General features: G+C 33.8%; 1 pseudogene; it reads right to left on the bottom strand.

Annotated features, from left to right (window-relative positions):
- LOC129926294 (dynein axonemal heavy chain 6-like) overlaps positions 1 to 26,634 on the bottom strand; it is a 71,295-nt pseudogene that overhangs the window by 28,548 nt on the left and 16,113 nt on the right.

Genomic DNA, 26,634 nt, shown 5'->3' with positions numbered 1-26,634 from the left:
TTTGAAAGAGATCAACTTTGGGTACTACGATCAATACTTATTGGTTTAATAATGTAAAGTACACATACTAATGTGATGATTTATTTGCTAATCTATTCCTTTACCTGTTTAAAATACTTGAGAGAGAATTGATACATGGGATCTACTTCCCCCATGTCAGACACCACAAAGTACATAACAGAACCCCTCTCAGCAACACAGCGATATTTCTCCCGGGCCACACTGATCTTTTCTTCTGTTGTCTCGGATTCAGCAAGTCTTTGTTTGATAACAGGCTGAGGTGACCTGTCAAGAAACAATTCAATGTAAGTCTTTGATAACTGCTAAGGTGACCTGTCAAGAAACAATTCAATGTAAGTCTTTGATAACTGCTGAGGTGACCTGTCAAGAAACAATTCAATGTAAGTCTTTGATAACTGCTGAGGTGACCTGTCAAGAAACAATTCAATGTAAGTCTTTGATAACTGCTGAGGTGACCTGTCAAGAAACCATACAATATTTTTCTTTAAGTTGATCAGAAATAAAAACTAGTTAATACATGTCTGCTATACATTTTACATCTGAACTTATTTCAACAAGAGTATCTACACTGTTACTTGATGTTTTTACTTTGCAACTAAAACCAATTTTTTACCAATAGCTGTAGACACCCTCATGATATAATTTTCTGGTAACATTGTTAGACCCATTTTAATCTTAGAATTTTGTTTAACTTTATGAACATTGTTTTTTCTTGAACCAAGTCTAATAAAACATAATGGTATTTTTTCTGTTTGATTTCTAGTCTTCTACATCTTTGTTTTCTAAATCACATTATAATTATATGATCATTATTATATATTAAACTCTGCTAGCGGAATTATAAAAAAAATTATTTTAGTGCTGTGTTACTTCTGCCGAGAGATATAAGGAATGAGAGATCCTCAAGATGTGCTTGGGACATTTGATTGATGCTTTAATGGTCATAAACACCCACATTACCAATGGAAACAAGTGAAACTCACACATGTGAAACTCTCACATTTCAAGGCCTATGTGATACTTGCCTTAGAATCATTCAATGTATTGATAAGTTCTTCATTGTCCAATATATTTCCTTCCGATTCAAAAAGTAACTTAAGAATTTTATCTTCAATAGATTTCAGCTGGTTCTTATCAGCATTGATTCTCATGATGAGTTCATTTCTTTGTTCTTCCAAGTCTGGTCTCTCTAAACTGACAACATCACTACAACCAAAAGAAAAAAAAACAACAACCTTTTCATGTCTGACCTTTTAAATGTAACTAGTTGAAATTTTTACTGTTCCTAGTTGAAAATTAGTCTATTTAAAAACAGATAGTATTCCAAAAAAAAATTTCTATTTCTATTTTCATAATCAAAACAATAAAACAACATTTACATAAATGTAGGTTTTATTTTGGTAATAAAAATTGTAATGTATTTAGTTTAACTAATCTTATTTTTTAAAAAATCTTTTTAACAATTCGACTGGTTAATTTAGTCTTGAAAGAATGCTTTGGATATTAAGCCAGAGCTAAAATAAAATGCATGTAACTAAAAAAAAAACAGATGAAAAAGAAATTTTCAACCTAAGAAGTTGATCTTCAAGGCCTTTCTTGGTGACTGTGAAATTGATAACTGTTACTTTGATGCAGACTTCTGGCTAGTAATGTGGATTAGACAGTTTGGTGGTCATATAGAAACGGAAGTTTCGATCATAGTCTATATCGCTATCCCCCAAGCGAATCAACACACACCCACCCTGAAAAAAGACAACGAAAAAAAAAGATTAAAAAGTAATTTTTATTTAATCAGAATGTTGGCCTAAAACTCTACACATTGGGTATCACTTTGAAAATTTAGTTTTTAACTGCAAGTTCTATCCTTCCAATCCCTTTTAAGCTCATTCATGACAAATTCAATTATAATTTCACTTATGCTGATTTTATTTATAATAATCTTATTAATTACTAGTTGATTCATCATGATTCTATTTATGGTCATTTCATTTATTATAATATTATTCATGCTAAGATTTTTCCTTATCGTTTCATTGACGGCAGCCAGGTAGTGTGATATGCTGACTGGACTGTTGTTCGATGGTCTCAGTAGTACCAGATTCATAACCTTCAGTTCAGCGAGAGGTTTGGTTAGGATGAAATTACCATCAAATCTGAAGGAACATGTGAAATATTTTGCATGTGAAAAGACTTCATTACTTTTAGAAATATTACAAGATAAACTAACTTTTGTTTTAATTTTAAAGATTACATCCAAAACGCTGTTCATTGAATACTTCCAGTAAACATGAGACACGAGCTAAGTAAAAGTAAAGTTCCCCTTTCAGACCTTGCTATCTATGGGGCAGATGATGTTAAGGTCATCTGTTTCTATGGCCAACAGTTAACAAGCAGGGTGTTATGTGGCCAGAACAACAACCAACCGCCTTTACATTCCACAACTAAAGTCAGGTACCCATTAGAGTTGGGTGGACTCAGGGGCAAATGAACTCCATCTTATATTTTCTTATATTTCCTATAAATCTATTGTGAGCCTAAACATAAAACTTAGTTCATTCCCTTAGAAAAGGAAAGAAAAATTATCATAAATCAGCCCATAACATAGTTATAATGAGAATGATGTTCGAGAATGTTTAAAATATCATTATCAAGATTTCAATCTACAAAGGAATATGGTAGGCAGACAAGATAAGGTAAGATTTGCTATATTATAACAAGTAGGCTCTGACCAGAAAATAATTTTCTAATTGGACATACGTTATGACTACATATACTCTATTCAATTAAAACCAGGAACATTCCAAGAAAACCACTAAGGAGACCAGATACAACACTATGAAATTCATTGAAAGCATTGGCAAATGGGGAGGGGGGAGGCATTCCATAAAATCATCCTTAACCTTTTATGTATTATCATTTTAGCCTCGCATTTTTTCATTCACAGTTACCTACAACACTATACTATTTATTTGTGTACAAAATATATTTTTATAACTTCAGCAACCAAGACAGGTGTTCTAAAAGATTACAGTAACATTTTTTTCCTCTCTGTTCAACAATACATTTGCATCTGAACACTCTGCATTAACACAGTCCTGTGCATCTCTTTGAGAATTCTGGGATTAAAACAAGCAATAGCTTTACTTCACACATATACCTAATTAGGCACCCCAAAAAAATCAAAATTTTTGGATCTACTCTTATAAAGAAACATGTTAAGTCCTTAGAAATGAAGCATTTTCATAGTGTCAAATTTGATAAAAGTGACCTTACTTATGAATATATAACTGAAAAAGTCAATAAGGTTACATAAAAGGTTCAATTACCTAAAGGAGTTTAAAGATTGATATGTTACTTGTAATGTCAAGCACTTTAGTTATAGATGGAGAAATGAATTGAATGTTGCGCTGACCAAACCCTCAAAACATATTGGAGTCCAAGGGTAGATTATGTGAAGTTGTAACAAGTCAGGAGACATAACTCCATCATTAAACCTTTTTGTGCTTTTACAAACACAGCTTTTACACACACAGAGAAAATTTTGGTATACAGTAAAGTGTTTAAATGTTTAGTTGTAATAGAAAAATGTTACCTGTATAAATGTTTGTTTTAACAAGACAGGTTCTAGTGCTGGATCCAAAGCTTCACCAACATCCTCCATCAAAACAGGTAAACCTGCTCTTAAGCAAGCTTCCAGTGTTCTCAGAAAGTTGGAATTGGATAATTTAATAATTTTAAGCTTATTTAGAGCCTCTCTATTTCTGATCCATCTGTTGGCCTGAAAGAAGTGTCAACAATAATACTCAGCTTTAATCAATACAAGTACATACTAGAAACATTATTTGTTTACTTAGAAACTTTACCTGTTCTTGTGGGTCAATCATCAAAGGCCACCTGCGACCTTTAGTTACAAGAACAGCGTTTTCAATTGACACAGCATCTCTTGGCAGACCATCAGCATTCCATTGTCGAATTTCATATATATCTGCCAAGACTGACACAAGAGTCATATTTTCTGTTGCAGGTATTTGAAGCTCAATCAATAGTTTAGTCCAACCTGTAGAAAAGTTTTTGTATCCAAATTATTAAATACATTCAAATGTCTTATAATGAATCTAAGTATTCATGCTAGATACATCAGAGTATTTCAGTCATGTCAATTGGTCGTTGCGGTAATATTTAGGTTATGTTATGCTACTTTCTTAAAAATGTTCTTTCTTAATATAAATATATATCATTCATATATATATATTAATATAAATATTTCTAAAAGTTTTTAACAAATAATTAAATGTGAGAAATACAAGATACAGTTAAGTTAATAATAGTAAAGTTCCCCTTTCAGACCTTGTGGTCTATAGGGCAGATTATGTAAAGGTCATCTGATTCTGTGACCTATGGTTAACGAGGGTGTCATGTAGCCAGCTCAACGACCAACCGCCTTTACTTTTCCCCAACTAATGTCAGGTACCCATTAGAGCTGGGTGGACTCAGAGGCGCCCAAGGATCCTGAAATTAAATATCCCAGTCTTCACTAGGATTCAAACCCCGGACACCGGTTTGGAAGTCAAGCGCTTTACCGCTCAGCCACCGCACCTCCTAAGTTAATAATAATTGAAGTAAAATATTTTGTTTCTAACTACTAAATCATATATCTGAGAGTAAAGCATAACTAAATAATGAAAAATCAAGCTAGACCTAATAATATTTTCAAGAGTTATGAGAACAAGAAGTTTGTATAATTTGATGTTTGGCCAGGAAGGTATACAGTCTCAAATGATCAATTCAAAAGCAGAAAGCAGGAGGTTTGGACTAGAAAGTAGATTATCCTTATCTTTGAAGGAACATCCGTAACATGTAAAACATTTTATAAACATTTTTTAGAAACAGCCTTCACCATTTTCAAAACCTAATTCATTTTGTACTATTCATATTTTCTTATTGAGGATGATTAGTTGACATGTATCAAGATTAATAGGCGATTAGGAAAACTTACAACTGAAATGAATCAAAAGCTGCTACAAAGGTCTAAAAAATGTATTTATGTATCCAACACAAGACTTAAGCTAGTCAAAAAACAATCAGTTAATATGGTATAAGCAGACATTGCATTAATAAAGGTTTTGTTTTTTAAGTTTTGGACATTCATTCAGAAATTAAGATTATCATGTACCAATCTAAACTTCTTGAGAACCAAAGCAGACAGCAGTGGGAAGGGTTCAAACTGATGACAGTCCTAAAGGCATACCACACAACCAGTTTTCTCTCTTAATGGTACTAGTTTTCAAGGGTGTCTGTATCTAAACATTTTAAAAGTACATTGTTTTTGATGTTTAGACTTACCTTCTACAAGTTTTTGCCTGTAAGTAGAAGTAAAGGCTCCATAGTAAGCTACACAAGCTGCTGCTATAAAAACATCTCCTACTACATTTTTCAACTGTACATCAAAGTTGGCAACACTTTCCTCCCAACGAACCTATAAGAAACATGATGTAGAAAGAGAACAAATACTATGGCCTCTTTCAGTTGCAAAATAACTATGGAAATGAGAAATGAGATGAATGCCTGGGCATTAGTTATGGTTGGAACAATGTAACCCAAACAGCTATTTTCCAATTTCTCAGCACAGCTGATGAATCCAAAGGAACAGCAAGTGCTGATACAGAATGCGAAATGCGGTGGCGCAGGCTCTGCAAACTGCCTTAAGGTTGTCTGCTGCTTATTTTTCCTCAAGATAGACTCCCAAAGCCTTTCACATATTTGGGTATAGCCGCAAGGCAGCAGAGGTTTGAATTCAGTTTTCCTTCTCCTAGGTGGGTAGTCAACCAAGGCTAATGAGCCCCTTAAGCCTGAAGCTTACTGGTTTAGGCACTGGTTACACATTTTCCCCAGTTAGTGATAACAATTCTCCCATATCTAACATCCAACTGGTAGAGGCTGTTTGTCAGAGGCTATCTGAAAGCCATTGAAAGTATTTTTTAGGTAGTGGAGTGCTTATATCCATTACCACTTTTAACAACCTTGCAGAACAGAGAATAAATATTTCAAGGAGCAGAGAATAAATATTTCAAGGAGCAGAGAATAAATATTTCAAGGAGCAGAGAATAAATATTTCAAGGAGCAGAGAATAAATATTTCAATGATAAAGATGAGAACTAAATGAGTTTCTAGTAATGTCCCATCCTTATTTAAACATGAAATCATGAGATTGAGATATTGTTTCAAAAATAGTTGAGCTATTGAAATGTATATTTTTTTAAAGTAGAAATATGAAAAAAAAATCACACCAAAAAAGTGACAAAATCATTGTAGTCTCACAGTTCTTTCTAAGACTGTGTGCCATGCATGTCTCATCTCCAGTATGGAAATATGGTTTTAGTGAATGAATGCACATATTTTCAAATCATTAATTTATTCCTCAAGGTGATATTTTTGTTTGATCATTTCAATTTATCTTTGATATTATAAAAACTACGCCCAGTAGGCCAAGTCTGACTAAGAATCATATTTTAATGTTATAATAGTTCTCATAGATTTTAAAATAACCTACTTGTTCATCAGCTAAGGCTATTGTCAGTTTGGAAGAGCATTTCAATCTGGCGGCAGTCACAGCCATGTTTCTTTCCACACTTTTTTTTTTCAGCCATACTCTTGTCAAAGACAGCCTGAAGATTTTTAATTTGTTTCTCCACTTCAGCCAGTTGGTCTTGTTTAGCTTTGAGGACACTTAAAACCTCATTGAGAAAGTCTTGAGCCTCAGCCAGTCTGACAAGGAAGAGATAATACATCTTGTAATAATAATATACCAACTATACATATACTTCTGTAATAATACTATATATATATCCCATGTTCCACTGTCAAAGTGACATCATTATGATTTAGTACAAAGTTTACTAATTAATGACCACTAAAGTTGTATTAAAACAAGTCTAAGAAAACAAATATAATTGAATATTTTTTTACTTAGACCTAGAATGATTTAAAAAATAGCAACGCTTTGACTGCTAATTATTTAATGCCTTGACTGCTAATTACTTATGCTTGTTTCTTTGGCTCAACTTGTTTAGCTACAGCAGAGTAAACATCAATTGCTCGAACCCATAGGACTAAAGTTTTACAAGCCTGGACGAAGAATAGATTTATCAAACAACATTCCATCATTACTCTGTGGTTATAACAATCTTCAAAACATTAAATCACAAATATTTTCAGGTAAGTAGTTAATGATTTAAGATGTACATTCACTATGAAACTTTTCCATAAACAATGTGATTACAAAATATAATGTCTACTAAAAAAAAAATAATAATGCATCTATAGACATTTTTTTCCACACCAAATACAGAAATTGTTTTTCTGCTTAGAAGACTGCTGGTTGGCAAATAAAAAAGAAGCAAAAAAACAAACAAAACAAAACAACATTCAATGAAAAGTGGAATTGTTTTGACATACTGTGGGCTTAACTTATTAGACAGATCATTTTATTAGTACAACATTTGTGGGTGAATGTTAGACTGTGTTACTCTTCAAGTCTCTGAACCAAATAAAAGAAATGATTTCACATTCACATTTTGTTGTGTAGTGACAGTTGTTTTTTTTTAACACCAGATCTTCTGTAGAATATTAAACACATGACTAGCCTAGTTGATCTAATTTTAAACATCTATGTTAATCATCCCTCTTTGCTTTTAATATAGACAATATCATCTCTTTCTACTAGGTTTTCTCCTTGACGTTGTAGTGGTTTTTCTTGGTTTTATTTATTCTCAACACCTGAGTTTTCTTTTCATTGATTTTTAAACCAGTTTTCTCCACTTCTATAATGACCTTGTTTCATTTGAAATGAGCATGTTGTAGTTTTTGGAGGCAGATATCCTCTGTGAAATCTAGATCCTCCATTTTTTTTTGTCCATTGAATGCATGTGTTGCCAGCTTTTTACCTTTTCATTATCCAGTCTAATGAGTTTTTAGAAATAATTTAATGATTTTTAGAAATTATTTAACAATTAAATTAGTTACCTTTGAAACTTTGGCTACAACGCCAGGTACAAGACTTGGCATGGATGTATATTTCCTGACTTTAGCCAGCTTGGCGGCTGGGACATTTTCTTTGTCATATTCATAAATTTTTTTTAAGAAGTTTGTGTCTGCCCGCATGGCTTTACAACTCGCCCAGTCTGTCCTGAAAGACATTATTGCATATGCAATCAACATTTTAGTGCAATGAATTACTGAAGGTCACGGTCATTAGTCATTCACCAAGTATAAAACATTAATGCTTTGTTTATTTATTCCACTTACTTGTTGCCTAAGAGAATGGCAACAGCTTCTAGAACTGTCTGAACAAGTTCTGGAGGTTTGGTAAATACTCGTATCTCAGCAATGTCATTTTTGTCTAGTGCTAACAAAGCCTGAAAGCGCAGAGTCATAACAGATCATTGTCATTCTTATTATAAAAACTAAAACAAATAAATTCCACTTATCTTACTCATGGTTAACCAGTAACACAGACTAAAAACGCAAAATACTTAGGTGTTATGATAAATGAAAAACTGCCATGGAATTTTAGTTTTGCTTAATGCTTTGTTTGATTTTTTTTTGATAGAATGATGGAATTTTAATAAATGATCATCAGGTGTATGGTAATATTGGTAATTATTAAGAAAGTATAGGATGATTGCTGTCAAACTCTAATTTAGCTTTTGAAAAAAAAAAATATGTATATATGTTCAAAGGGAGACAGAAATGAACTTTATATTATCACTATATTTGAAATAGGATTACAAAACTTGAATAAAGAACTCAGAATGTTAATAAAGTTTACTTTAAAGAAACATACATGTCAAAATATAATTTGTACTTTAAACTTACTGATTTTTAGTAGTAATATAGTATTGATGTTCCTTGTAGTTATTGTGCTAGCCACCTGACACCCTAGTTAACCTTTGGTTATAGAAACAGATAAGCTTTGTTTGTTTAACATGTTTCAGATGTTACTTCAGAATAGAATATCCTTATTTCCTAGCCCCCACCTCCTTCAGGTTGACAGGGGAAGCCAGTGGGCAGAGTTTGAACCCGGGATCATTGAGATGACAGTCTGGAGTGAATACTACTTGACCAGGCAACACAAGTTTTATTCATCTGTCTCCATAGGTCACAAGTACAGAAAGAGAAACCTCTATATAATATGTGTTTAGGGCAATAAAATAGCAATGTCAAACCTATGTAATCAAGTCCTTTTGATAAATCACCAATGTAAAATGAATAAGAACTTTCTTGTTGTAATGGTTCAGATGCTACACTTAATTGTAACTTGTTGACAAAATATTTTGCTACAAAATATTCAAATTTGTTTTGCTCTAAATTAAACATTTCTTGTATGTCTATTTGTATTAAGTGTCAATATTAATATTTTTAAAAATTAAAACAAGAACAATTTTAACTATTGAGTTTTGTTTGTTTACTTAAATAGTAAACATTAATTGTTTAAAGATTAGTTTGCTTCATATTTTTTAAGTGGTGCTTTCTAAAAAAAATGCAAGTCAAGTTTTTCAATTGAAGTCTTGAATGGATGTTAATGATCATAGATATTTGAGAATCACATTTTCTTTCTAATGCTCAATAAAATAATAATTTAGTGTAAGACTTACTTTGATTTCATCTGAACATCCTAAAGATACGGTTTTGAAGAAAGACTGTGCCACTCCTAAAAGAGCTTCTTTCGGCCATTCAATGAACCAGTCTATGGTGCAACAGTTGACCAAAGATGGAAACATCCGGCATCGTGATCGAAAGGCAGAGCCCACCGGAGACATGCACAATACTATGTGCAGATTATTTCTGGAAAAAATACAGACAGATAAAGTGCAATTAAATTTAAAGGGCATCTTTACAGAAAATAATATTAAAGAAATTTATTATGTCTGGATTAAAATATTACAACAGTACAGAGTCTTAAAGAATTTATTTCTCTGAAAAGTTTTCTTCATAACCATCAAAATAATTTTTGTATCTTATCAGTCTACAGATAATCCTTGTTAATCTAGTTATGCACATTAATTTTAGACTTTAACACCTTTGTAATCTCAGCTTTTGTTTTCTTTTTAAGAATGTCCAAATGAAGATCTAAAGGGTAACAGTGTTGAATCTATCACAACATGATGTCTATACTCTTAATTCACTTTAATTGCTCTCAACCAATCTGCAACTAATAGTTCATTCTTGAGTGCCTTCTAATCATCTTGTCTTACTTTTTTTTTTTACTTTACTGTGACTGTTCATTCATCAAATATATATTTACCTATGCATAGTACAATTCATACAAATTGTTAACTTGTATCACATACAAAGATTATATTTTCAAACTTGGAAATCCAAAACAGGATTACAATTTACAATGGTAACCAAGCCCCATGATGACCTTCTTACCACTGTTAAAAAAAACCCGAGTTAAGACTGTACAGTGAGATTCTCAGGGCTGGCAAAAATTTGTCTGCAGGTAACAGTACCAGGGAAATAAAGAAGGTGGTGTAAAAGGAAAGGATTGGGAGGACAACATTAAGGAGTGGATGGGGCTGTCTACGGAAGAAACTCTAATCCTGATAGAGAGAAATGGAGAAAAACTGTCAACAGAGGTTTATGGTGCCCCAACAGTTCGACAGACTGAATGACAGGGTATGGTGAAGATGACCATATGTATGTAGTGCTACACAACAGTCAAGTGACAAGCACAATTCTCTGAACAGATGTTTATGGTGCCCCAACAGTCAGACAGACTAAATGACAGGGTAAGGTGAAGATGACCATATGTATGTAGTGCTACACACCAGTCAAGTGACAAGCACAATTCTCTGAACATGTGTTTATGGTGCCTCAACAGTCCGACAAGACTAAATGACAGGGTAAGGTGAAGATGACCATAATGTATGTAGTGCTACACACCAGTCGAGTGACAAGCACAATTCTCTGAACATGTGTTTATGGTGCCTCAACAGTCCGACAAGACTAAATGACAGGGTAAGGTGAAGATGACCATAATGTATGTAGTGCTACACACCAGTCGAGTGACAAGCACAATTCTCTGAACATGATGACAATGACTTTCTATGAACAGGTGCTAGATATCCTAACCCACACAATGAACAAGGCAGTTTCCAAGGGTAAAGGATTGAACAATTTTTGGTTTCATAAGCCATGATATGTTGGATATTTATCTGACATACTGAATGCAACAAAAGCTACATGTACCTGACAGTGAATACAATAAGCCAAATGAACCTGTTATAGGGGACATTGAGAAGTCAAATGAACGTGAAAAATGGATAAAGAAAAGTCAAATGACCAGGTACTTCTTCTTCTAGCCAGCTTTATTGCTGCTGAGCTGTGAGCTCTTTTGCAGACTGTGCCAAGGAAAAAAAGTGTGCTGTTTTCTTCAGTTGTTCAGCACTGCCGTACAGGGTGTTGGTTATGTTGGGCTGTAGTGGAAGTAGGGTCTGCCTAAGGTGGATTAGGGAGGGGCATTCAAAGGGGTGGGCGCAGTGTCTGCAAAGAGGGAGTTGTGTGGAGTTTATTTTGTTCAGGTGGTAATTTAATAGTGGTGTGTGTCCTGTTCTTAGTTGGAAGATTGTAGATTGTTCTTTGCGGGGGAGGAAGTTAATACTGTCCAGTTTGTTAGGCGTAGTCATTTCTCTGTACATGGCTCTGCCTGTGTTTCCTGATGCCCATTGGTTGAGCCACTCCTCTTTGTGATTGTTGACTAACATTGACCTTAGGGTGAGGTAGTTAACAGGTCTATCTGGTTGTTCCATAGATGAACCTGCCTTTGATAGCTTATCTGCATTTTCATTTCCCATGATGCCAATGTGTCCAGGGATCCACTGTAGTGTGATATTGATATTTAATTTTGATATCATCTGATGGATTATCACAATGAGTGTTGTCAACTCTCTTGGGCTGTTTGAGGTGCTGCTGTTAAGTGCTTGCAGAGTAGATTAGGAGTCTGTAAAGACAACAATATCTGATGGTGGTTGCACTACTTCATATAATTTGTTTTCCACTGTCTGTAGTGCTATGGTAATTGCCTCAATTTCGGCTTGGAAGTTTGAGCAGTAATCGCCACAGGTGTTTATTTTTAGGGAAGACCAGGAAGGCACCAAGACCAGCATTGATGGTAGCTTTGAAAGCCGATCCGTCTGTATAAATATGGATAGCTTTTTTTTGATAGCTTTCAATTGTTTCAAGTGTGCCTACTTTGAGCTCTAGTGGATTTGATTCTTTTGTTAAGGTGTTATTTAGTAAATGTGTTTTGATGGTTGGTTGTTTGTAGTTTAGTCCGGGTGTAATGTTTGAAAACCTGGTAATTTTTTCTGTTATTGGGTAGGTGGTGTTTTAGGGCTAGTTCGTCAGTAAGTTGGGTCAGAGTCCTTTGCTTTTTTTGGTTGTTTTTCCTATTTCTCTGTGTTAGTAATTTATTTGGATGATCATCCTCCAACCTTCTGTATCTCTCAATAGCTTCTAATGCTGCTCTGTTGCGCCTTAACTTAAGAGGTTCAATATTTGAGTCTATTTCACAGGCTGCTGTGGGAGTAGTTCTCATACCTCCACTAATTAGCCGCAAGGCTTGGTTTTGGATTGTATCTAATGATGATTGATAGGTTTCGTTGGCAGCTACTTGTATGGAGAGACAGTTATCCATTTCAGATCTGACATATCCAGTGTATAACTGTCTTAAGGTTTTCTTTTCAGCTCTCCAGGATGTTCCTGCTAGGTGTTTTATTATGTTTAATCTTTGTGATGTCTTTTCTTTTAAATCTGCCATAAAGTGTTTTAGAGACAGTCTTTGGTCTAATTTTACACCAAGATATGTTGGATTTTCTTCTTTATTTATTGGCTGAGAGTCTATTTTTAGGATGTAGTTTCTTTTTGCTGTTTTGTTGCTGTGGCTAAAGATTGAATAAACTGACTTTTCTTTGTTTATTTCCATTTTCCATAATTTTGAATATGTGGAGATAGTTGTGAGGGCTCTATTTAGTTTGGATCTAGTCAGCACTGGATATTTCTCTGTAGTCCAAATTAAAAGGTTGTCTGCATAAAGTGCCTTATTGACCGAAATGAGGTCCGGGAGGTCATTCATGAAGATTAGAAAGAGAGTGCAGCTAAGGGCTGAACCTTGTGGTAGTCTTTCTTCCAAACTTTTTTTACTAGAGATGGCACCTTCGAATCGGGTTTGGATGGTTCTGTTTTTTAAGAATGCTCTGATCCAGCTGTACATTTTTCCATGGATGCCCATTTTTTTCATCTTCAAAAATAGACCTTTTCTCCACACTCTATCATAGGCTTACTGCAAATCTATAAATACTGCTGTAGTGTGCTTGTTTTCATGACACCCTTCTGTTGTGTCCTGGATAAAACGAAAGAGGTGGTCTTCTGATCTACTTGTTTTCCTGAAGCCAGCTTGTGCATTGTGGAGTGAGCAAGTACTTTATAGCCACCAATAAAGTCGGTTATTGATCTTTTTTTTTTTTTGACCAGGTACAAGTTCAAACATACCTGACACACTGGATACAGTTAGGTCTAGAGTCATTTATACATGAAACATAGCAAGGTCAAAAGTGCCTGACAATAATGTCAACTGTACCTGACACAATGGATACAATAGTCATAAATTGCATCTATTTCCTTCAGAAATTCCTGCCTCTTTAGCACCTGGTCTGCAGCCTATTATCAACCTCTCATACTCGTCAGGTTCAAACAAGTTTGGAACTTCTCCAGAGTTCAGCATGTTGTTAATATCTTCTAGAAATTCTTCTACCACAATCTGTCAGATGACAAAACTCACATATTTTTTTTCTGTCTTTATGTTGTAGTATAGCTAGCACATTAAAAAACTATTGAGCAGTGGTGCACGTGTATGATTATTGATGTTTATGGTCAATTATATTGAAATTAGTGCAAGGGAAACATTGATGACAAGGCATTTGACCACCATCTTTTGTAAGACAAGTTTTGTGGATGTTATTTTGTTGTGGCCATATTTAGAGGGGATCATTGTGACCTACTTGTAAAGGAATGTTATCTAAACAAATTAAGTGGACACCCATAAAGGCAAGACACAGATAGTCAAAGGTAATTGTACTGAGAAAGGCTTCAAGATAATGGATTGCTTTGTTTTGGAAAAAATTCCAAGAGGATGGGAGAAGGGTTGCATTGCACGAAAAAACAATTTCTAAAATGTAGATTCTATTGTTGCTAATTGAAAAAAAAAGAAAAAGCATAAACACTAAATATTTAATAAGAAATAATAATATGGACTAATTAATTAAAATTACTTTATGCATAGTTCTAAACAGGATTTTAAAAATCAAGTTTTCATATAGATCTAATGATTTTAAAAATGTTTGTTATCTTTAATGATCTCAGTATAGGCATAAAATGAATATTTGTGTATGCAATATAAAATTTTTAGGTAATTTAAATATCAAATATTTATGACTATGAAACTGATCAAATAGACATTTTACACCAATCTACTTTTATCTACAGTAGATCCAATGGCTTTTTAACCTGTCTTGACTTATCATCAAAATGAAGAAACTGCATATCCTGATCAGGGACTGCTGTTCACGACAATAAGGTGCACACCTACCATTTGCAAGAAAGATCACAAAAACTAGTAAATGCTCTGGTTGTTGCATGTCAAGGGTTCAGACTTACAATAAGTCTCACCAAGACTCAAGTCTTGCACAAGAAAAAGCTTCTGCAGCAGTGGCAAGACTCTCTAATTATGTCTGGGAAAATACCAAACTGACCACAGCGACCAAAAAAGCTGCATAGTGTGAACTCTTCTTAATGGTAGTGAGAGCTGGTCAACAAGCATACATCACGAGAATAGATTAAACAGTTTACCCTTGCACTGCCTGTGACACATAATGTCCTTTTCCTGCAGGGTTTGTGTCTCCCATCAGGAAGTTTTGAAATTAGCCAATACACACAATATCTATAATATTATGACACAGAAAAAGACTAAGTTGGCTTGGACATGTCACTTGCATGCCAAATGGAAGTTTCCTAAGCCCAACCACTATGCCAAGATTATGGAGTCTCACCCAAGGGATGCCCAAGACTAACCAAGCAACATTTGATGATCACAGGCTTCAATGAAAGTATGTGGGAGAAGAATCACCCAAGATTGGACATACTGGTACAAACATCACCCAAGATTGGACAGGGTGAAGGTAGACTGTGCACACTGGTACAAACATCACCCAAGATTGAACAGCATGAAGGTAGAATGTGCACACTGGTACAAACATCACCCAAGATTGGACAGGGTGAAGGTAGACTGTGCATACTGGTACAAACATCACCCAAGTTTGGACAGCATGAAGGTAGACTGTGCATACTGGTACAAACATCACCCAAGATTGGACAGCGTGAAGGTAGACTGTGCATACTGGTACAAACATCACCCAAGATTGGTCAGCATGAAGGTAGACTGTGCACACTGTTACAAACATCACCCAAGATTGAACAGCATGAAGATAGACTGTGCATACTGGTACAAACATCACCCAATATTGAACAGCATGAAGATAGACTGTGCATACTGGTACAAACATCACCCAATATTGAACAGCATGAAGGTAGACTGTGCATACTGGTACAAACATCACCCAAGATTGGTCAGCATAAAGATAGACTGTGCATACTGGTACAAACCTCATTGAGAACAAAAGGAATGAAGCAGCTAGAGACAAAAAGATGATAAAGAAAGCTGTCCTGTCACATAGCCCTTTAACAGGTGCATTCATATACACTAACTGTGGCAAACATTGACACTTAAGAATTGGCTTGTTTAATAACACCAGATTCTGCCCAGTCTCAAGAAGAAACTAAAACCAATGACACATCTAGGCTTATCCATTGTCTTTCAAATAGAAGAAGCCATATAGTATAGTATATCAAAATATCAATATGTATCACATTAGTTTGACAATCACACATGATCACACAGATATTCACATACATACAGTTTGACAAACACACATGATCCCACAGATATTCACATACATACAGTTTGACAAACACACATGATCACACAGATATTCACATACATACAGTTTGACAAACACACATGATCACACAGATATTCACATACATACAGTTTGACAAACACACATGATCACACAGATATTCACATACATACAGTTTGACAAACACACATGATCACACAGATATTCACATACATACAGTTTGACAAACACACATAATCACACAGATATTCACATACATACAGTTTGACAAACACACATGATCACACAGATATTCACATACATACATATGTATCTCTCTCTCTCTCTCTCTCTCTCTATATATATATATATATATATATATATATATATATATATATATATATATATATATATATATATATATATATATATAAACTCTTTTGCCAACCTGTGTATCAGTAAATAAAAAAATTGTGGGTTTATTTTGAATGCCTGCTGTATCATACAATTTTTTCAGGTCATCGTGGAATGAAGAATAGTCATAGCCTCGAAAGAGCTCAATCTGTAAGCAGCGATAGTTACACATGTGGGCAAAAAAAAAATCACATACTTAGGTGTGTTTTTATCTACTAGTATATATAAATGTTCTTTTAAAACTGTAAAAAAATGATTATTTTAACTCAACAATCTGGTAAAAATATTATACATATTTATATATTGAACCTTGTTAATGACTGTTTTCCTGTTTCTCCCACTCCAACCAATAAGGCATTGCCTCTTTCTTGTTGAATCATCCTGACTAGTCGAGTAATATGTTCCATTGCATCCATAAAGAACACAAGACGCATTTCTTTAGGTGATGTAAGGTTAAGGTCATCTAGATACTGTCTCAAACAGAAGGAATTTCTACATAAGTAAGTATTAAAAGCTTTGTAGAGTTCTATATAAGATGTATTTTAATTTAGATGATTTAATAAAATATAGAGGTTAGACTATGAAGTGCTTGATGATAACTTTTGAAATGGTTAAAAACATTATACCTATGTAACTATTTGAAGTATAAAACTAAGTTTCCAAATGTCTAGAACTTTATCGTTTTATTTTGATATTTTCATATGAAATTTTCATTACACAATATAAATTTTAGAAATCATTAAATAGCAGTTTGTTACCTCCCCTAAAACATGTTGAAGTTTGTTCATGTCAGATATCTCCTCATAAAATTTCTCTTCTGGTGGGCATCCCATCTTCATGAAATTACCAAACAGTAAAGGATCTTTGATAAATGAATGCGGATCAAAGTTCTGAAAATAATTAAAAGAATTCTTTACTGGCATTGATATTTGATGAGGGTCAGATGTTTGGAGTTAATTTTAAAAATTAAAAAAAATTGACATTTGTATTTTAGATAGGATGGCCAAGTGATGAAATGATGGTCTAATAAATAGGGTAGTAAGATCTTGACAATCTCAGTTCAGGTCAGGAGAATGAATGAGATTTAGGCTGGTTTGTAGCTTCATTATTCATGCTTATGGTAGTGCGCTATGGTCCAATCTCTTTTTTTGTGAGAGTATGGGCTATCTGTGAGAAATTTCTGTGCTGCCTTCAGGAACCCAGCAAACACAACTCAGATCTTAGTCGGGTTATGAGCTTGAGCCCCTTTGATGGATAGCACAGCAGTTTAAGCTTTTCCGCCACTCTTCACAGATCCTCTCCCCCCCCCCCCCCCCATTTTAAATGAAATATAGATTCCATTGCACTGAGCTAACTAAAAACTATTAAACATGTATGTTATGGAGTGTGTGCCCATGTTTGTATTGACAGAGAACTGTTGCTGCTAAATTCAGATTTCTACAGTTGGTAAAAGAAGCTTAGCAGCTGATGAAAGAAGTAGGAGATGAGAGACAGAATGTGTGTTGGTTGTAGGTGTTGAAACATTTTCAGAATTTATTCAGTTTTGTATCAAGTAAGCTAAATGCTTACTAGAACTACAACACAATGACAAGCTCATCAACAATGGAATAAACTTCTATACAAACATTCATCAATCTGACTGAATTTCACATTGCAATATGAATAGGAACAAGACAGTTTGCACTTCTTACACCAATTTAAGAGCATTGACCTAAATGTTCACATTTTAAAGAGTTATTAATAAAGATTAATTTGCCTCTATTGATGCTATTACTTCTATTGATGATTGTATTTATTTCAAATTAACATTACTGATTAGATTGGAAACAATAATTAAATAAATTAAAAATAATGATAACAGTAATTTAAACATAACCTCATTGAATGTTTTGTACACAATTTCTGCTATAAGTTTGTAGAAGAAAAGCTTGTCTTCATTGTTAATCAGTCGATCATGGAACACTCTTTGAGTCTCGTGAATAAATAGACGAACAATTTGAATTTTTTCACGGAAGATTCCTGCATCAACCTGCAATATACCTACAAAACAATAAAATGTCATTACAAATTTGAAAATACTAACAGAAAATGAAATTGAAATTCTAGAAATAAAATTACAAGGAAATGGTTTGTTATAAAAAAAAAAAGAGTAAAAGTGAAAGAAGAAATAGAATTTTTTCTATAATTTCATGCTATGAAAATATCAATCTAAAAATACTATTAAAAAAAAAAATTTCAGAAAGTCTAAACCATTGTTGTGAGACTTTGTAGTCTATTTAAAAAACATTTGTTTAATTAACTCCCTGCTTTTGTTACTGTAAATTAATGTAGCTCTAGTTAAAAAATCTGTGCTTTTATTGTGGAACTATTTAAAGTTGTTTGATATGAAATTGAATTTATCAACTTCTTCATTGAAGAGCTGTTTCTCAATAATGTTAGTTTACTTTTATTTGTAATCAGAACCAGTCTGCATTCTAGGCCTTATGGTCACTCTCGAGCTTTGAAGTGATAATATTTTTCAAACAACAATTCTTTCACTTAGACATTCTAAAGCTTTGTTTTCTTTTCATAGTTTCTGATTCACAGTACTAGTCGAACAATATTTTCAGTGGTATTTTAAAGCTATTTTCATATCATCTTGCAATTAATTATAATTATATCAACAGTAATTATTATAATATGGGATATTGAAAAGGTGCAAATTTCATGAAATTTTGTTGTTTAAATGCTTAGTAGCAGACAATTTATAAAGTAGAATGCTGACCTTGGACTACTTTAGACAGGTCTCTCAGATTGAAAACGTAGTGAGATTTGGCAGGCGTAGGAAGTAGGTCTGAGCTCATTCTAAAATAGAGTTCAACAGCTGAGTTAACTATTGGTTCGGCTAATGTACAGGCATTGCGAGAGAAGTCTAGTAAAAACCCATTGATGATTGCCTGGAAGTAAAAGTGAAGTCAAACATAATAGGCCCAATAACCTAAACTATGTTTTTATTATTAAGTAAATACTTTGTTCAATGACTGAAAGAGGCCAACAAAGTCTTTACCAAATGTATTTTAATTTACTAGTCAAAAAAGTTATATTTTATCTAATTATCTTTTTTTTTTTCCACAAATAGTTGAAAACATTTTATATTTCAATAAATTGTAATTTATTTCAATGTGTGTTACAGGACAGACATTCTATCTGAATTGATGATTAGAACATCCTAGTCCAGACCTGACAGGAGTGACCAACATGACAACATTCACAAATACTAAATGACCAGGCAGTTTACCCTGACATTTGAGAATGCAGTCAATACAATTTACAATCACTATTTTTTAACTGAAAATATATATTACACTCAATATTAATATTTTAAGTATAAAATATCAATACCATTAAAAATTAAATTATAACATGTTTAAGTGAGGCCCTTGTTAAAATGGTTGCCTGATGATACGGTAGGAGCTCTGGACTATTGTCTGAATGGTTCCTAGTTCAAACACAGTCACCATCCTCCACTACCTGAGGGAGGTTTGGGCTACAATGTAATAATCTTTTAATTTTGAAGGAACATCAAAAACACATAAAAAACAAAAACAAATATTGTACTAAAGAAAAGTATCCATAAAAAAAACAACTTACTAAAAACATCTGTTTTAGGCTCATTTCAGTTGGGGATGGGATGGTGAACATGGAAAAATGTCGAAATAACCTTGGTGACACAGGATTTCTACCACCACCAGGAGGCGAACAGGCAGCAGCAAGGGTTACATCCTGTAACAGAAAAAATTGTTTGAGTCAGTGCACAAAGCTGTGTAGCAGTGCATCAGCTTTTTTTCTTTTAAAATGGACTAAAAGAGAATTTGAAAGATTATTTCATGGAATCTTGAACACAGGATTAAATATGTCCACTTTGCTGATTGTCAGTAATGGTTTCTCTGGTTTGATGATAGATTATTTTGTGAAAGCCTATATATCTCCACACCTGTACCTTCTTGGCAGCACTAAATTCTCTATATAATTCTGATAATATAACTTCTGGTAGCCAAAAACTTTCACTTCAGAATAGATTCAGAAACAGGACTATCATTTCAAACCAAATTTCTTAAGTGAAATAAACACTCAAAATATCTTTAAGAATGTTAAATATTAAAAGTGCTACTTGAAACTCTTTGCTGAGTGAAAATATTTGAATTAAATTGATCATCTGAACTTTTGTGTTGCAAAGCCTATTTATTCTCTTATCAAAATCTATCCCATCATTTAATGACACACATATATACTTTTTTTGGGGGTAAATTTCTACAAGGTTGGAGGAGTAAAGATGATAAAGACACTTTTTAAGATTTGCAACAGGATCTGGCAGTCAAGAGACTGGCCCAAGCCCTGGTTTCAATCACTCATCATCACCCTGCTAAAAAAAGGCTATTTGCAACTCTGTCAAAACTACCATGCCTCATAAGCCATCCCAGCAAAGTCCTGTTAAAAATTATATTATACCATCTAAAACCAATAGATGACAAAAATTTTAGTAGGACAAGCAGGTTTTAGACAAGGTCATAGCACAACAGAAAAAAATACTAAGCTTCAGGATACTCTGTCAAGTCTTAATAGATTTTAAAAAAGCTTTCAACATTAAAGGTTACAAAGGTACTGTAAGCATTAAAGGAAGAAAAATTACTAACTTGTGCTTTGCTGAATACATAGATGGTCTGGCAGGGACTAGCTTACTAGTTGCTCAAAGACAAGACTTCCACAGCATAGGGTATGCAAATCAATGTTGAAAAAACACTAATTATGACTCTAGTAGCCAACAGACATTAGTATTGGAGACTTAAAGAAAGTTGACAAGTGTCAGTAAATTTAAATACCTAAGAGCTATTGTTTCAGATAAAGAAACCAAAACTGAACTACTGGCCAGTTCACAGGAGCACTTGGTTAACTCATAGCAATTTAGAAAGACAAAGGTATAGCCCTCCACACTTAAATCAGACTTTGGTCATGGCCACATTCTTATATGCTTGAACTGCAGAACTATAGAGGAGGATCCTGGCCATAGATATATGCTATAGAATGATCCTAATTATCACATACAAAGACTGAAACATAAACAAAAGATTAGATACTGGATCACAATGACAATTGGGCCCAGAGATGACCTGCTAACCACTGTCAATAGCAGAAAACTAAAACTTTATGACCATATTCGTCTATGACCACAAGGTCTTCAGGGCTCGCAAAAAACTTTCTGCAGGGAACAGAACCAGGAAATAGAAGAGGCAGCACAGAAAAAGATAGGAAGACAACATAAAAGAATGGATGACCAGTCATTGAAAGAGATTCTATTAAAGGCAAAAAAAAAAAAAACCAGAGAGGAATGGAGAAAAACAGTCGACAGATCATGCGTGGTGTCCCAACAGTTAAACAGGCTAAGGGATAGGTGAATTCTTTAAATGATATTTGCAATGACAAAATTGAATACTTTTACATTTATGCCTATTTAAAACAACTTTATAGTCTCTTCACAGCTTGTCAGTCCAAGGTGGAATTAGTTTTAATGATTTCAAAATTGCAGTCAAAGAGGGTTTCCAGTATGAGCCATTCTGAATCTTTTAAAATTATTTAACATTTTATATCATGGCGAGCCAGTATATTAAGAATGCTACCCTCTAAATATATAAAGGGTAAAAAAAAGTGGTCCACATTGCAAGACTCTCCCCATTGTTCTTTGGCTGTTGTTATCATGCCAGGTACATCAGTTTTCAAGAATCGATTACACTGTCGCCACACTTTGTCATCAGTGTATATATAACAATGAGATGCCACTGTACCTTAGAGAACTGATTACTCCATATGTCCCCAAGAGAGCCCTACGCTCAATGGACTCAACGCTTTTAGTGGTGCCACGTTTCTCCCTCAAAAGCTACGGTCTGCAGGCTTTTTCAGTGCACAGACCAAAGGTTTGGAACACACTCCCCATTGATCTCAGACAGACAACATGCTATACCACTTTTAAGAAGAATATTAAGATCTACTTGTTTAAAACTTTTTTAGATTAGTTTTTGATTTCTATTGTCGTGTTTGTGTTTGTAATGTTATTACAGCGCCTTGAGCCTACATTTTGTTTGTTAACAGCGCTTTATAAATAAAATTATTAAATTATTATCATCAGTTTAATCAAAAATCTTCAACTCATACACATGCACTCAAACAGTAAACATTTTGTTATCCTTTATGAAAAAAAAAACGTTCGCAATTATTTTTAGCACCTGAATCTCTTTCCAGGTCATTGTTTCTCTGTCATATAAACCATCAAAGTCTAGATACTGTCGTAAAAGTTCAATAGGTGGCTGAGAGCCGTACGTGTCCAGTTTGGGCATGTTGAGATCGTCAATAAATATGACCACTCGTTTACCTTGAGGTGCACCTGTACACAGAGAAAAGCATGACAGAAGGACATTGGTATGAATAATGAACATTGATCAAAGTTTTGAGGAATTAAGATGTAAGTCTACTGGTACTTTTCAAGAGTTGTATGTTACTACTATGGTCTTGTATGTCAGCCATTAAGGATAGGATGGCTGTCTGGCCATGCGGTTTGCGCACTGGACTGTCATTCAGATTTATCGATGGTCCAGAGTTCAAACCCTGCCCGCTCCCATCCCTGTCATCCTGCAGGAGATTTGGACTAGGAAGTAATTATCTTCAACTCTGAAACAACATTTTACAAATATGTAGGTAAAGGCAGGGCTTTAAGTCAAAAGGGCAGGTCGTTACAAATCCTCAAAAAACATAATCTGATGCGCTATTGAAAATGTAAGACTACAGTTGAGATGCTTATAGAAACATATATAAATGATGGTCAATTATAGCCCCTGCCACTTCTTTGTTCACCACATACATCTATTGGACTGTATTGTTTTTTTAATTGTTCTAAAAGTGGAGTTCAATTTTCTGAAATTTTGTAATTAAACATTAATACTACTGAAACATTAGGTCAGTTTTAGACTATAATGTCACCATGCATTAGTTAAACATTGAAATTGTTCTTATTCTTAATTTCAATCAATCAAAAAGTTAGTTAATTTAATGTATTAAAAATTGCTCTAGGACATGTTGACCCCCAATCATGATGAAGCATGTGGGAAATATTAAAAGTACAATTAGGCTGCAAGCAGATACCATGTCATTATGCTGTCATTACTCTGAACTACCTAACAGCACAATGTTATGTACAAAACAAAACTACAGTTGATGTGTGGAAAGCAAACAAGAAAAAAGAAATGCAGGTTAAATTAAGACCTGACAAGTTTTCTTGAAAGAACTTGAAAAAAAACATTTAATGGTGCAACTGATCACTGCTTCAGAAACATTTCATGAGTTTACTAGGTAGACCTGAGAGAATCAGGAAAAAAATAACTAAAAATACACAAAGCATAGACTAAAAATTAATTGGGTCAGGGCATTATAAAAAGAAATGCCAAAGCTGAAAGGGAAAAAAAATTGTTGTAGCTGCTATTGGAACTGTCCAAAACAGGAAATAAAAACCACTCTTTCACCACCAGCAGGTATATTGAAAGGACAAAGTCTATTTTTCATACTCCTTTTAGCCACAACCATGATCCAATTATGGTGATTTGTGTGTGGGTGATTTGTTACCCCAAGCCATGTGTCAAGTTACCCCAGCGTGGGGTAACATGCCACAACTTCAACCAAACAACTTTTTTGTTTTATAACTTTAAAAAAAAAAAAGAAATGTAGCCTATTTTGTTTGTTCTACTAATTGTTTGAATGCATTTGTTGCAATGTGTGAAGTGTGTTACTTATACATAGATGTAACCCATCCAGACATCATTTGTTAAACAGATGTAACCCATCCAGACATCATTTGTTAAACAGATGTAACCCCATCCAGACTATCATTTGGGGCAGGGAACCATTCTAGATCATTAAAGCATAGCTGGCAAAGCGTATCAAGTGAACATAACTTTTTTTATATGTGTTTCAAACATTGAAGATGTTATAGAACTATATGTGTGTTAGTCATTAAAGATATATATGTTAGTTTTTAAAAGATTTTTGTTGGTCATTAGAGAAGTGCATATTAGCAGTTGAACACAAAATGTTTGTTAGTAGTTGAGGAAGAACATGATCTCTTTCTCAACGTGCGCTCTTCATATAAATTGTTTTTTTTTTTGCAATAAGCCCCTGTCGATTCTTTTTGCACATAAGATCAAAACAGTAGCCTATATAGCCTGCAAACCCGGACTCAATTGGTAGGGTTTTGAAAATATAGAAAATTATTTTATTTTAAGTAATCAATTTTTAGCATAAAAGGATATCTAATTTTATAATTACTGAAATTAATTTTAGTACTAAAAATATCTTGAGAGAGTAAATAAAGAAATTAATAAGTCAGGATATTAACCAAAAAGACATAAAAAAAACAAAAAAACTACTGACATCAGACATTTAGTTTAAAACATAAGACTGTATAAGAAGTTAAAATGTTACAGTTATAGACAAAAAAATAATTTACCAATAACATTTTTCTTTCGTTTCTCCAACTTCCCTTCAATAATTTCTTGAGTTCTTCCGCTGCTGGTTTGTGCAGAAAAGTTAATGTAAACTGGTACGTAGTTCATTCTCTCAGAGATGCGATCAAGTAAATCTCTTACTATCACAGACTAGAACAAGTTGGAGGAGACAATATATTCATTCTTTCAGATATGCAGTCAATTATTTCAATTACACAAACATTAACCAATCAAGAAATATTCAGAAGTTGCAACAATTTTTTTTAGTTATAGTTTAAACAAAAACATTAAATCAACATCTTATAATCATATCTTTAATGAAGGTAAATTGGTAAACTAATTTCATACTACCTTGCCCACGCCTGTCCCTCCTGTAAAGAGCACTGGTTTTTGAACAGAAAGTAACCTCTCTAGGAAGTAGCCATAACGTGCTGTGTCCACAGTGGGCACCATCATTTTAAAAAATGAAATGGATTTGTCAAATCGAAAGGATGAGACAAGACGTTCCCACAGATCCATTCTCTTTGAATCCACCTCAATGTAATAGCTCCATAAGGGATATGTTCCTGGAAGCTGAAAGGTTTATTAATAATAGAGAAACACTCCATCTTGCAAATAAATTCAATGCACATAACTTCAGTATTGTTTTTAAGGACAACATAACATCAAATTTAAACAGAACATGTTGTCATTTCAATAGTACTTCAGCAGTGCATCTAGAATGCACTACATCTAGACTTCTTTCCAGCTACTAGATTACTCACTGAAGTAAGCTATAAGCAAGCACCAGTATTCAAAATGCACTCAAGACTCACCCGTCTCTGTATCCAATCACAAAAACTATTTTTTATGCTTATAAAGAAGAGTCCTTGGTGTATGTTTTGTTAATTGTTTTCTACTATCACTACCAATGTAGTCTTTTACTAGATGGGTATAGTTTTTAATAATGTCAATAGGTTTAGTGAGTAGAAGAAATATACCCAGTTCTTTAAGGTCCAAATTTGTTGTTATATTATCCAACAATGAAATCAACTCTGAGCCCGTTCAGCACTAAATTGCCTATGATGTATAAATAGAATATCTGATTGAAACTATCAACACATAATATTGTTTCAGTTACCTTGGCATCTTGATTTTCATCAAATTGTTGTCGTATAAACAGATCAAAAGCATCTCTGTACTCATCATTGAGGTTACCCATAAGAGCCCAAAGGTAACAAAACACAAAGATCTGGCACAGAAATCGAAACATCTTGGAGGATTCTAGTGACCAGTCAAATTGACCAAGCTTGTAGAAGAAAATGGCTTCAAGCAACTTACAAAATGAGTTTATTTTACTGATATGTACCTGGAATATAAGAGTACAGATCTAAATGTTGAGAATTCTTAAGTCTACATTGAAACTAATTTGTTCTTACTGGTATGGATATAGTTCTTTAAGATACTTTGTATTTAATCCAACATCATTTTTAAAAAGCACTAGAATCTTTCTTGGCACCCTGATGGGTCAACCTTAGCTAATAGCATCTGCATGCTTCTATCATTACATTATTCACTACCTTCCATCTCTATCCATTTAACATTGTAATGATATAATCTTGAAATTCAAAAAGGTGAATAAACATTATCATATACACTGCACAATATTTTTTTTTGTTAAA

This window comes from Biomphalaria glabrata, chromosome 5 (genome assembly GCF_947242115.1).
Source record: "Biomphalaria glabrata chromosome 5, xgBioGlab47.1, whole genome shotgun sequence".
Lineage (NCBI taxonomy): Eukaryota > Metazoa > Mollusca > Gastropoda > Planorbidae > Biomphalaria > Biomphalaria glabrata.
The sequence above is the reverse complement of the archived record's forward strand: the minus strand, read 5'-3'. Positions and strand labels throughout refer to the sequence as shown.